This window comes from Fringilla coelebs (genome assembly GCF_963513975.1).
Source record: "Fringilla coelebs genome assembly, chromosome: 14".
NCBI lineage: Eukaryota > Metazoa > Chordata > Aves > Passeriformes > Fringillidae > Fringilla > Fringilla coelebs.
The window spans coordinates 10,711,258-10,726,393 of NC_140040.1; the positions used below are offsets into that span (position 1 = coordinate 10,711,258).

The following is a 15,136-nucleotide window of genomic DNA, read 5'->3' on the forward strand; positions in this document are numbered from 1 at the left end:
TTTTTTACAAAAAGGACATAAGCATTTCTATTTATCACATTACTGAAATGCTCTCTCATCCCCCTCTTCTGTGGGGGATTTTTTCTTTATAGTCTACAGGCAATACACAAAATGATTTTACAGACTTTCAAAGAAATTTTGTAGGGGAAATAGGAGGATTCAGGTAAGCAGAACAAATATACCTTTACAGCAAATAGTTGATACTCTTGACACATTTTCATTCAGTATGTAATTTATGGGAATAACAGCATTGAAATACTGTCACAATATTATCTGCCCTAGCAAAAAAAAAAAAAAAAAGAAAAAGAAAAGATCTAGAATTACTGAAAGATGATCAGACATTTGGCCTTAAATGAAGGAACACAAACAAGTTTAATATCTCCTGCTGAAAGAATGCTCATACTCGAGTATCTCAACCCAGCCTCAATGCACTAACACATCTCACTAAAAATCCTTTGATTATTGGTGGTGTTTCCAGCATCCATTAAACATAATCTGTTAGTGTAGTGCAAACATACCATTTAGCTTGTAAGTAAATGTGATTTTAAATATACCTTCTGCATGGAGGCTGGAGACATCCACTCTCCTGTCTGTACAAGCTGCTCTGCACAGTTAGCTGACTAGTGCTTTCTCACATTTCATGAAGAGACTCCTCCACACTCACTGAGGGAATTCCTGAAAGGACTATGAAATTTCAGCCAGAGCCCCCAAACCAGAGCACAAACCACAGAAAGACTCAGCCCTTTTCAAGACATCAAACAGCTCCTAGTCTATAATTTAAAAAGCAATTAAAAATTACAGAAGGCACAATGTCTGTGTATGCGATCACAACAACTGCTCTGTGGGTTGTTTCATCCCAAACCTGTGTAAACTAAATTTTAAGGAAGTATTTCTCTCTCCATGGAAGTCCTTAGTGCATATTTCATATCACTTATGGCATTTAAGAGGACAACATAAACAACATTAGGTGTCTCAGTACAAGCAGTGCAGACCTGAGTGTCACACACACTGGCACATGCAAGCACAAAGTAACTTCTGTGAATTACAAAAAAGCAAAATGATTTCTTAGCAGAGAACACAAAGACCTGAAAGAAATTGATTAAAAATATTTTTCTTTTTCTATTCAGCAACTAAGGGGATAGGAAAATGTATATTGTCAGTTTTCTATATAACAGTACAGGTCTTTTATGAACCATTATTTTAACAGCTTTACCCCAAGTACTCTATACTTGCAAATATTGAAAATGCCATCCCACCACACACAACAGTTGTAGGTAGAGACGAGTGAAAACAGTCAGCTGAAAATAAAGCTGTTGCATATGTGCAAATTAGCACAGAGTTAATTGGAGTTCTGTTATAGATAGAGGGAGCTGAAGGCATGTCTTACTGTGCATCAGTGATGAGTTTCAATGATTGGTCCTATAAATCAAAATCAAACTAAGCTTCACCTACCTATTATCTGTTCATAAGGAGTAAAAAACCATTTTTTTTCAGTACAGAATACTCACAGCAACAGACTTTAAGATACAACTGAACTTAATGAATATACAAATATATTTACTGATTCTACATAGTAACATAATTTCTGCCTATGCTCCTCCATCTTCTCTTGAAAAAATAATTCTGGGATACTCTAATAAATACTTACACATCAGAATATATAAAATACATTAAATGCCAACAGAAAGGGCCAAGAATGCAAAGTAGTGATGCCAGTTTTTGTGAGCAGCCACCTTATCAAGTGTTCCATAAACACAATAATTAGCTGGTGTTGGCTGGTATCTGCATGAAGAGAAAACAATGAAACCAAGTATCTAGAATTTGAATTCTAAACTTGAACAGTCCCAATACCCATTTCTACATAATTGATCTCTAGCGTGCATCTAATTTTCCAGAAGATTATTAGTCATTTGATCTGAGATGTGATACACACACTCTCTACGATTCTGGACAGTGTTTGAACCTCTGCACCTGCTACAAGCAAAATCTCTATAAAACTCCTGAATGAAATCCCAGCCCCTGCTGTTGTTAATAGCAACATTCTCACAGACATCCATGGATTTCTTCATGTCAGGAAACTCAAATGATGGAAATATTAATAAAATTGTCAAATTCCAATGAAAACTAAAAAACAAGCCTAATCCCTGAATCCTACTGCCTGTTTTGAAGGTAAAAGCCTTGAGCAGCAGATAGGGAGAGTAAAAAAACATGGGAACTGCATCAACACAAATTCTCAAGCAAAGGCCCTGAATGGATTTAGACATCTTAAATCTCATTATTATTCACTCTCAAGTCAATACTACTACTAAGACACCATAGTACCCATTTTGTTTAATGCAATCCATGGTATTTCCACTGCATACTGTCCTTCAAAAATGTCTGAAGTGTTTCTAAACACTCAAAGCTAAAAAAAAGACTAATTATTGCATTTATAGAAACTGTTTAATAACTATCTTAGCAAAGAGGAAAAGGCAGAAAAAGAAAGAGTTGGTCATCTGTGACGAGCAGTAATCACACACTCCCTCAGCCACAGCCACTCCTATCTCCAAATATGAACTATTTGTCTTCAAGAATTCTTCTTCACCTCTATGAGCATATTTAACTGTTTGACTTGTTCTGCAAGTTGTTTTAAATTGTTTTAATGTGAAAAAAATGGCGATAATAAAATTATCCTCCAGATCTCACAACTGTGTTGACAGTTGCAATAAGAGAAAGATCACATGAAAGTGCATTTTCACCAACCATGGACAAACCCTTGGAAATTGGGCATGTTGTCACTAGAAGTGAAAGCTGACTGAAGTATTACATTCATGCTTATAAATGGCTATAGCAAAATGACAATTATCATTCATTCCAATTCAGAGCCATCCAGAGAAAAGAAAAATATCTAGCATATAACCTTAGTAAAAACCACAATACATTCATGCTCCTGTGCTATGATGCCAAGGTAAATATTTTTCCTCAAATTTTACATCCCTGTGTGGATTTGGTGGGGATCATTCTATCATCCAAATTAATGCCATTACAGTCAAATTTTTTAGAGACACAACAGAGTTCTTCATTACCAAAGTACCTCAGATGATGCAGCATAATGCAACAACCCCTGTGTTCCTACAGAACCTGGTGTTCCCTTGCCTCTTCTGGAGGTGGATTTGGGGCAAATGGATTTGCACAGGTGGATGCTGAGTCTCAATGGAGTCTTTTTTCCTGAGACACTTTACCCTTTAGCTCTGCTTGACTTTCTGTGACACATTTCAGAGCTGTCCTAGATGGGTTCAGAGCACAATTCTATCAGTTTTAAAGAGAACCCACACACCAGATTCTTTGGATCTTCTTGATTTAGTCTAACATTTCCTTGCTAGCTTTCTGAAGTAGGCTAAGCTAAGGAAATGCACATCCTCCTCATTCTCTAGACTCTGAATAACCCCATGAAACATTTTCTGAAAGACACAGTGACTCTGATGTGCTGCTGATTTTAAATGAAGACCGCATTCCTATGGCTATGGCAAGCACACAAGTTTCCAAAAGGCACATTTATTTCAGATCTTATCTTGAAGAATGAACAGAATTTTGACTGACTCGAGGCCTGTGCCAACAGCAGCTAGCACTGAGCGTGGAGCTGAGACCCTGGGGAGTGAAAGGCAAGCGGGGGGAACTCAAGGTGACTAACTGCCCACTTTGTACTGCCAGCCAGCACATCCCAAAAATAGGGCACTGCACTGGCTGGGGAAGGATCCTCTTACAGCAGACAGAGGATATTACTAGCACAGTGTATCTCAGCTACTATTTGTCCCTACAAAATAATACTTTGGGCCAAGCACTCAAAGACAGTTAAGGCCATCCTTGGTTTTGGGCCAGGAGGTTTAACCCCAGAAGTCACTGCTACCACACAATTTGTGGTGTAAACTAGAAGGTTGTCAAAACATTTCAATGTGCTTACAAATCAAATAAATTGCTTCATTTGCAACTTTACTGGAAGTGCAGAAGCATAAGGCTACTGATTTTTATCATGTACTTCCACAGTTGTGGAAGCAGAATTTCCAACAGAAGAAACTTCATTTAAATCTTGCCCTTCCTTAAGGCAGGTGAAACAAAGTGTACAATAAGGCCAGTGACCATATCCCTACTACCCTTCAGAAGTATAAAGAGACTCTTGTACACTAAAATACCCACTCCTCCCAAATATATATGTATAAATTACACATAGATATGCACACACATATGTACATAAACACTGTATATATATTTAGTTAAAGACAAGTTTAGCTAATGTGATTTTGATTGCTTTATCAAATGTTGATATCAGACAACAATTTTAGTTTGGTTTCATCAGTTAGAATTTAGACTTACCTAGTCTGAAGGAGTGTGTACTCCATTCTTTACAAGGCACATTTTATTTTGATCCTGCATGTGCTAAATGCCAGCAGTCACTCTGAGGAATATCGCTGTGGTCCTTTTCTCTTATGCTGATGGCTTTTAAAGCTACACTCAGCTCTGCTATGGAAAAAGGTTTCATAGACCAAATGAGCTGCCTTTATCCAAACACGAACTATCCTATAATAATAATTTTTTTATTTGAGATGCCAATACACTAGTACAAAGTCTAGAAACATGTTCCTAAATCTGTGTAACCAAGACTGCGCTACCTCAAGACCTTGCAATCCCCCCAGCTGTGGGCTGGATGTAAAGGACAGTGTGTGCCAGCCCCCAGCTCCTGCTCTGTCAGGATCCCCAGGAGGAGCTCTCAGGGCTTGGGGAGAGCAGGACCCCCAAAGGAGCCCAGAGAACACTGGCAGCCTTCAGGCTCTCAAGGAGATAAGAAAATAAACGCTCATTTCAGACCTTTCTTCTTCTTCCCTGCCCTTCTCCCCCATTCACAATGATGGCAAATTTACACTTTTTGCTTGCAAACACCATCTTTAGTGCAATGGGAATCCAAAGAGAAGTTTTCTAAATGCCCCAAACCTGAGAACAACATCTCCATGTTTAACAGTGCTGATTCTACTTCCAGCCATGTTAAACTCTCATCTTAAAGACTTCAAGTTATTAGAAGCTTAATGTAATAATCACAAAGAAACAATTATTATACAATTAGAAAGACATGTGTCAACTGTGTTTATACTTTTTAAGAAACTATTTGTAAATTAAATGCTATGCTTTGAGTTCAGACAACGCCCAGTAGATTATGTCTGTGTCCTTCAAATCCTGCCTTTATAAGTACAATGCACAGCTTTTACATTTTATCACTCTTATAAAACATTCAACAAGATTTTCTTTCAAAACCAACACTTTTTGGAACGGAGTAAGAGCAAAAAAAGGACACCTTCTTAGCTGACATCATAGCACTACCTAAATAAAATGGATACCAAGGCTCACATTAACATGATAAACATTAGAAACACAGATTTTGATTATTTCAGGAGTCTTAAAAGGTTTTTCTGAAGAGTGAGACATAAAATAAAAGAAATAAAAATGTAAAATAACCCTTTTCTGTGCTATAAATCACTAAGCTGCTTTTCCAAAATCCATTAATAACAACAGTGATTGTATTTCATGTTACAGTTATCTACAAAAAACCATTCTTAATTGCTCTTAAGGCATCATGTTTTATTTTAGCCAGGTTCACATTTTATTATAGAAGACTAATGGGGCATAGACTCCAAGCAGAACTTATATGGACCAGTCAACTATAAAGAGGGTATAAAAATAGTTATGGAGGCAAAATAAAAATTAAAAACTACAGCTAAGCTTTCAGATTTACAGGTCTAATAAAATGTGTCATAAACTTTTGCTTTCATTCCAAAGCTTTGTTGCAGGAACACGCAGGATCTTTTCCCATTTCAAAAGTGTATGTTCAAAAGTTAAATCTTTCTATTTCCATTTTTAGTTTATAGTCTTGCTTGGGTACATGTAATTTCTTAAAATTCATTGCTATTTCATTAAATATCCCTGCTGATCAGAATGCAAGAGTGATAAGCAGGAGAACCATTACAGGATAATAATAATAACTTAATGGCATTTCTTGTTAATGAGGTAATAACAAGAGGCCTTCAGGCTTTCTGCTTCAAAGTTTATTTAACCAAACTACTTTAATTTTATCTTATTAACCAGACCCCTCAAGTTGTCATTGCCCTAATAACAATTCTAATACCTACTGGATTAATTTATTAAATTAGCTAAGGAAAAAAAAAAATAAACTACACTTAAGAACTTTAAAAACCTCATGGTATTAGACTGAGATGAACTTGTCTGGATGTAACACTGAGTTTGTACTGATTTGAGACCATAGGTGTTGCTCTGCTGTTTGCAGCAAGATCTCCCAGGAAAGACTGAGATCCTCATCCTCTACCCCATTTAATTATTTTCTAGATTAAAGAAATTACCACTTGTGTCCTTATAAATTCCAGCTCATTTATGTCATCCTGCCTACTTACATTTGCTTATTAGTTGCAGCTGGATACCATTCCATTCTTTTTCCAGACCTAACTGCATTGATGCAGCTCAACTCTATATTTCCTAATTTTTAATCTGCTCTTGTAGTGTTCAAGGTCTATACTTAATTCCAGTGCTGGTTTGTTTTCATGGTAAAGCCACATCTTCAAATGGCCCACACATCTTACCTGCCCAAGAGCTGCAGAAATAACACTGCCTGGCATGACAACAATAAATAAGGGAGGCAATATAAGATTTTATCTTTTTTTTACCTACAAGAGTAAATGACTGCATATGAATTTTTTGGAACGATCTGGTGGCAAAGAGACAAAGGGATCTGACTGAAAGCATCACGCTAACAAGGTGCACAGTCACCCAATGGGCTTTGTTCAAGTTTAACTATAAACTCATTATAGCCATGGGAGTCCCATCTCTTGTTCAGAGTGAGCAGCTCTTAAGGACAGTGAGTTTCATGTTCTGTTTTGGCAGGTTGCATTCTGCTAAATATAACAAATTTTCAGGCTGAAGGAGCTATGAAAATCTGTATCACATGAACTGAGTGTTTCTCTAATTGTTCTGCTCCATTTCTGGCTGTACTAGAATTAACCAAGGCAAATTATTCATGTGGAAATATTCTCATTTCCTAGGTGAACAGCAAGTCCTCCACAGAGAAAACTGCTTCATTATGCACATAGGCAAACTGACGTGTGCAGAACTGTATGTGCAATAGATAGCTCCATTTCCCCAGATATCAGCAGCTAACAGGTTTAGTTTTAATTCCCCGTCATACTTGTCTGCCACAAACACTTTTAAATAGAGGAATCTTGAACTGGCTCAGGTTTGTTCCCAGCAGGCATACTTGTAAAGATAAAAAGACTAAGAATTTTTTTCCCCCCTGCTTACTCCCTATTTTGGTAGTTTCTAACAAGAAGGGCCAAGGAAGGAATGGAATGTTTAGCCCAGCACCACAGACTGATCTTGCAGAAAAAAACCCACAAGAGCAGTCAAGCAAAGTAACTCTGTTCCTATTTCTGGGTTTAAATTTTCATGCCAGGTTGTCTTTAATGTCTGGTTCTCAAAGTTTGCCTACTCTTAATCCTTCTTGCTAAAAAATTTGTTTTGTTTTTTTTTTCATCCTACAGCTTCTGGCAGCAAGTGGTATGTAAATGTTCAGTAGCCCATCTGAACCCTGTTTCAGAACAAAACAATTTCAGTTTCTAAGTGTCTGAATTACTTTAACTAAATCTGAGGATTTACCTATTGAAGCTTGAGCAGCTCCCTTTCAACTCTGAATGAAGGAAGAATTATGAGACTGGAGTTATTCAATGAGAGCTATCTGTCCTGGCACTTAATCAAAGGGATTAGGATTTGGAAAGAAAAGCCTACAGGTGATCCTCCAGGAAGCATACCAAGCAGTTATCAAAAACATACAAGTTCAAAGCAGCTCAATTTTCATATGTTAAAAGTATTTGGATGAAGCCTCAGGCTTGTTTCTAGGTAAAGAATTGTGTTAAAGCTGTTTGTACTTGCATACTTAGTAGACAAGGGAATGAAATAGCATGTGGTGAAGCAGTACTAGGTCCATCTAACCCTGATGTAACACAATAAATCAATCTTGTTCTGTTAGTGAAACATGATCCGATACTGAGTCCAAGTTTCTGTGCTCTTTTCCCACTCTGGCAGTTGTAACAGACACTCATTTACCTCTTCAGCAAAGGAAGTTGTCATAGCACAAAAGGAAAGATGTTACACGCCACATCAAGTGCTTTAATAATTGTTATTAATCATGTAACTGTTCTCAGCCTCCACTCAATACATTGAGTTTAAAATATATTCAGTATCTTTGTAAGACTATTTTTTAAATTCTAATAATCAGAGATCTGTCTTATTCAACTGGAGGTGTTAGTCATCAAAGCTAACATTAATTCACAACTACAATGATGTTTATTCACCACAAGCATTAAATCACACTGGCATAAAAGGGCAGGTTAGGGACCTGTTCTGTCACATTGCCAAAAGAGGGAATGCTTGAGTAGCAAGGCTGGACCAGCTGTGGATCCAGGATAAAGTACTTTGAGGTTCTAAGCCTCCCCACCACATCTCTGAGATGGCTTTCCTTGCCAAGCACAGGCAGTTACTTTTTACATGGAACACATGGAGGCATGGGTGTCCAGAAGGAGACAGAAATAGAAAGAATCCACTGTACATACTAAGTTCCTACTGAAAACCTCCATAAATCATACAGGCAGTCACCATGTGAGCTAACACTGAATCATTCTCTGCAGAGTTTACCCAGGCTGCAAATACCATGAGAGGTGCAGAGAGCAGAGTTATCCCCAGCAGCAGCAGCTGAGGGTCCTTGGCACCAGTGGTCTGGAAATTGAGACAGTTCCTACAGTACTGAGAGCATGGCTTTGGGCCACAAAAAATTCTTACAACTCAAGAGGTTTTAAAAATGTATATATACATCTCCCTAGACAGATATTTATACATCTGTATATATACATCTCTCTATGTGTATTTATACACCTATATATATATTTCTATAAATCATTATCTCAACTCAAGGGCAAGTGCTTCACAGCCCAGTCCACAGGGAAGGAGAATGGCACTGAAAGGGAAAAGATTATTTCCATGGAGAAAGAAAAGAAAGAAAAGAGAAAGAAAAGAGAAAGAAAAGAGAAAGAAAAAAGAAAGAAAAAAGAAAGAAAAAAGAAAGAAAAAAGAAAGAAAAAAGAAAGAAAAAAGAAAGAAAAAAGAAAGAGGGAATATGTGCAGCATCCCAGCTTCCAGTCTTTACCTGACAAAACTTACAAAACTTGTTTGTGTTTCTTTTCTGTTAATATCATGTCCCATCCTCTGTACATACCATAGGTATAATCACAGAATATTCTGAGTTGGAAGGCACCCACAAGGATCTTTGAATCCAACTCTTAACTGAAGAACAGGCAACCAATTAACTGAAGTGTGCACATAGGAAATAAAGAGTTCTGCATCCATCAATTTCTCTGGCAAACTCATGAAGAAAAGTTAGGGTATCTAACTGGGCCAGCTCAGTTAGCACAAAAGCAAAAGATAAAAATTCCGTGAAATGACAAAATGTGGGAGTTACACAGTGTACGTAGGAAAAATATTTTTAAAGTAGATGTTAACTCTATATGCTCACAAAAATCTGATTTGTCAATATTTACAAAACTACTTGGTAATAATTTTTAACCAAGATTTGGACTGCGGGCTTCTTCTGAAGTCCCAGGCTTAGTTAATTAGAACAAATAAGGGAAAACAAACTAAGTGTTTGGAGAACATTACTCTGAGTGGATCATTACAGACTGTTCAGAATAAATGCATTCCTCACTCCTGAAATACAAACCTTGTCACAAACAAACTGTAGCAGAGCTACTGGGCACAAATGAGAAACAATACCTTAATACTGACTCTCTGGGGCTTCCTATCAGCTTTTATTGGTAGTTTGCAAATTACCTGGTTAAACACTCTTCAGAGACAACCTTGAATTCCTTACTTGGGCCAAATTCACACTTCAGAGCAACAAGATTTAGACTAAAAGCACTTAATAATGAGGAACTGGAATAAATTTAAATCTATATTCTGATTCTGTCTCCATAGAGTCTCACATGTTTATGTTCATGTCTGTAGAATCAGGACCTCAAATGTTCATAGGTAAAAAGTAAGAACAAAAACGTGCAACAGTTTTGTTGTGTCTCCTTCACAGTTACTCTTTAAAAAGGCAGAGTTACTGAACAGGAACATATATTGAAATAATAAAAGTCTGCTAACTATACATAGTTTATTTTGAACTTATGCTCATTTAAGTTAAACTAAGGGAGTAAGGGAGCTTCAAGGCATTTCATTATGAAAAAGCCGTGTGCTAGAATACAGAACAAATTTAATATTTTTAGCCTGCTGATAGACAAAAGAGCTATTCTAAATAAATTCCAAAGTCTTTAAAGATCCCAGTTATTTTAGAGAATTGCCAGGTACCCTAATTCATTCCCATATTTCACTTGGGACTTACACCTGTACCAATAGATACTACTCACAATCCTGACATTGTGCTAGACACCACGAAAACAAAGAACAGGAATCAGCTATGAAGAATCTAGAGTCAAAAAAATAAAACCAAAAAAAACCACAAAAACCCAAAAAAACCCCGGACAAATAGGGCAGGAGGAATTCTGTGTTATGATTACAGCAGGGCAGAGACATTAAGTACCTTCCCTAAGTACCTATAAAAAAGCAGAGAAAGCTGGAATTGAATCCATCTCTCTTATCTCTCTTTCCATAGCATAGAAAACAACCCTATCAAAATCAACAATAGCTGAGGGCACTCAGCACTTTGTAAGATCAGCCAGCAAGAAGTTAATCTTTCTTTAAAATAAAGCTATTGGAAGCCAAATATCAGTGTCATTCATAACTGTGCAGCCTCACAAAGATTCCTTATTTCAGTGGAGATCCTTGGAGAGGAATTTGACTCTGGAAAGAGTCAGTTATTGAAACTGATAAGTTTGGCAAGGAATTTTAACTAACTTCAATGGAGTTCCTTTGGATTTACACCAGCATAACAGTGTACTTGTCCTGGTACAGCTATACCAGTTAGCTCTCATAAAAATAGAAAGGGCTGTTACCATCACAACATAAACACTGGAATACATCTTGTGTACGCTACTTAAAAAGAAAAAAAAAAAAGATGTATTGCATGATTGCTAGAATTCTATTTTTATGTCTTTTTGCCAAAAAGAAAATATGGTTTTAATATAAGTTTACATCTGCATGGTATTACATGCATGTAAAACAGATGTAACCCAATTACATTTTCATTTAAATTGCTAAATAGCTACTTAAGTAAAAAGCTAAAATAACATACAAACAACAGTTACTATAATAACAAGTGTTCTTAGAATTAAATGAAAGGGATCAAAGCTACAGCACACAAAATTTGAGCTGGTCTTTGAAAAAGATACAGTGACATAACAGCACTGTATTGATTTACTCAGTAATTTAATGTCTCTACAACTCAGCCAGAAGACACATCTCAGTTTAGCAGAGACACATGGAGGAAAATTCAGGGAGTTTATACAGAGACTTTGGGTCTAATAAAGATTAGACATACTCTACTTGAGTTAATGTAGCAAAATCCCAAATTGGAAATTAGAATACCAGTGCAATGCATTCAACTTGATTATAGTTTTAGGCAGACTTGTCTGAACTGGCTGGACTCAGGAATCACATCCTAACATTTAACCTGAGAGTGCTTTTTTAAAAATTTTTAGCAGAGAACTGCAGTCTTCAGAATAGATACCATATTTACTATTATTTCTATGTATGCAAACATAAATTTACTAGACATAAATCTGAGTGACCAATAATAACAATAATAATATGGTGAGTACAGTGGAAAGATTAGAATCAACTCTGCTTGATTATTTAATGAAGCGAAAATAAATCTGATTTTCATTCAAACTTATTTACCAGAAAGGGCTAAAATTTCAAAGCCTGGACACAAAAGGGTGACTTGCATTGTTAAGGCACATCTAAGAATATGTGAGATAGTCTGGAAAAGGAAATACAAATACAGCATTTTGTACTCCTACTGTCACTCTCAGGAACTTAAGATAGTGGTAATGTTTTGTATTAAAATACTTGCATTGCAAATACCTGTGACTTCCACTGGAGTACCACTTGAGGGGAAAAGCAATCACACATTTTTATCTGCAATAAAACCTATCTTTTAATTACCTTATTTGTTCACACTTTTATAGAGTTTGCCATCTGCATGCTTTTCCACCCAAGGTACTTGTACAGACTTGTATAGGTGGATAATAAGATTATGAAATTTGTATCTACTGCCATGAACCAGCTCTTATGTTGGTTTTGTGTGTACACCCACCCTTTCCTAGAGACTGTTCTCTGTATCCTATTACAAGTCTATGTACTTGTTAGGCTGCACATGACTAATGAAAGTTCAACAAGCTGATAAGCAGAGCTTGGTAGGAACATGCCAAAGCAGGCCTTTTTTTTTTTTTTTCCTAACAAATTATTTTTCTATTAAAGAAGCAGTTAAGAATAGTAATAAAATCAGAAAACCATAGAGTGCTTTGGGTTAGAAGTGACTTCAAGGATCATCTTGTTCCAATCCCCTGCATCCTTCCAGCATCCCAGGTGGTTCAAAGCCCCACCAGCCTGGCCTTGAGCACCTCCAGAGACTGGGCAGCCACAGCTTCTCTGGGAATCTGCTCCAGTGCCTCATCCCCCTCACAGGGGGGATCTCTTCCTAACATCTAAACACCCAGATGTCACTGGAAAGTGCTTTTGTGTGCGAGCTGGCTCTGCTGGCCCTGCAGCAGCAGCAATCTAACCAGAGTGACTTGAGGTGGCCACTCCCTGCCCAGTCACCCCCTTGTCCTTTTTGTTGTTTTAGTCCTGAACTAGAGCAAACTCCAAGGAGTAACACAACTGCTACAACATGTGTTTCATCTGCCAGCAGTCTGAGTGCAGGACAAGGTAAGTAAAAGCACAAGGTATTCAACCCTCCCACTAACCCAAAACCAGATGTAATTTGCAAGAGAAACTTGGGGGTTGTTAAAATGATAAGAGACACATTTGAAACAACTTCAGTTCCAAGGTCAACAGAAGTTCAGATTGCTCAGCATTTAATTACAGGTACTCAGAATGTGTTGAGCTCAGGACCCTCAAGTGAAATTCCCATTTAGGGTCCTCAAAATCTTCTATTTTATTAATAGCCTACTCTTCTCTTGCTTTTATGCATCCAGAAATGACTACCAGAAGTTTAATATTAACAGAAAACTACTTAATGAATAATAAACATTTTGATTCTGTACAAAAATGTGACCTTGAAACCAAAAGTTGAAACCAAAACATGTGCTTCGAGGTGCAAACCAATTTTGGGGGAATATGCAAAGGCAGGAAGCAGATCTGAGTGCTCCCTGTGGCTGCTGTTCATCAGAAGGAGACAGGACTACTGGAAAGTCCCATTATTATTGTCAGGGTGCCTTAAAAAGATAGATCTAATAACATCACCTATATTACATGCAAACAGTTTTTAGGGGGGTTTTTGTTGGGTTTTTTTTGGTCTCCTCCTGCATCCTTTATGCTCCTTTACCTAGAACAAAGAGGAGTCACAGTGATGACAGCAGGCTGCAGAAATTCCTGGCTTCCAAGGACCTCTCCTTTTGTGCACTGAGGCTGAGTACATATAGGCTGAAGTACATTTTTACATGTTTCAGTATGGGATCTAGATCATCTGGAAAAAGACAGATCTTGCAAAATCACAGCTTATTCTTTGCCCATTTTAAAGAAATTATCTTCATTAAAAGAAACATGGATTAACTTGCCAGGCAGAGGTTATTCTGGTGTTCTCTTCTGTGCAGTCTGATAGAATAAATCAGCTTTATAAAAACTTCCATTTTCACATAATATGAGGCCCTGTATTACTATTTTTGGAAAACTTGTGATCTGAATGAAAAAAAGAACTGTGTGTTTTTTCCATTGGAAAAAAATCAACAGGAGTTACTTTATTGTGAAAGGTTCAGTGTATGCAGTCACAGGCATTAGAACACTGACACTTCTAAAGGAAGAATCAGCCTCTGACCCTATTTTGAAGTGCCAATACCACTTTAGTGCTTGCATTTTAAAATATTTATTTCCTTCATAGATATTTTATGTGGAGATCTCAGTCCCTCAGCAGCAAACATTCTTATTCTCACATTAGCAGAAGCCCAAGACTAACATGATGCTTTAATCTGAAAGGCTTTCCTTTGTGAAAATCAGACTGTCTTCTCCTGTCTTAAATGCATAAAATCATGTCTGCATTTGGTAATGGACAGATGTAGAACCATAAACATGAAAAAGCAAATTCTTCAGCACAAAGCTGAAGAAAAACATTTTTGTATTCTTGTCTCTGGGAGGGAAATGAATTGTATTTATGCTGTGAGATAATTTACATCAATTTCCAACTTAGCTCTATTTCCTCTATGAATATATAGTTCTGCAACTTCTTTTTTTGGAGGGGGCCATGTAGAACACTGATTATCAGGAAGTCAAGAAATTGACCCTGTGAAGAATTATTTAAAATTTGTTTTTCAGTTTCCAAGTGAGTTTCACACTTTCAAGTGAGTTTCTGCCCCTCACAAACAATAATTACATTTCTGAATGCTGCCAGAGGTGAAGCCAACAGTTCTTCACAGAACTCTGGTAACCTTGCATCACTAAGTGCCAGCATGGTGGAGCTGCTGGGTTTTTGTTCTCTAGAATCTCCTACACAATTGAAGTCAATACTGCCTGACAGGATAAATAACAACCAGATAAACACTCCAGCCCCTGACACAAACTGCCTTTCCTAACACAAGGCATCCTCAAGATAGGCATATGCTTTTGTTCATTAATGGTCAGTATACTCCAATAGTGTGGCCTTTTGATCATATTTTATGTCAACTAAGAATTGTATGAATTTTCCTATCATGTTCAAGTCCTTTCTTTCCCCCACCTAAATTTCTTTTTTGTTTCAGTCATCTTTTCACTCCTTGTCAGCAAAATCCTCCCAAAACATTTTTATTACTATGAGTAAAAAAAAGGTATTTTAGGTCTCAAGTTCCTTTTCAATGTTTCCTACCAATTTTATTCCTCTTACACACACTGAATATCCACTTGTTACCTTTGTGTCAAGTTT

At 37.0% G+C, this 15,136-nt stretch overlaps 1 protein-coding gene across 2 annotated transcripts in view; it reads right to left on the bottom strand.

Moving 5' to 3' along the window:
* Window positions 1-15,136, bottom strand: part of FTO (FTO alpha-ketoglutarate dependent dioxygenase) — a 215,521-nt gene that overhangs the window by 74,961 nt on the left and 125,424 nt on the right. The gene's annotated exons all lie outside the window — the stretch shown is intronic.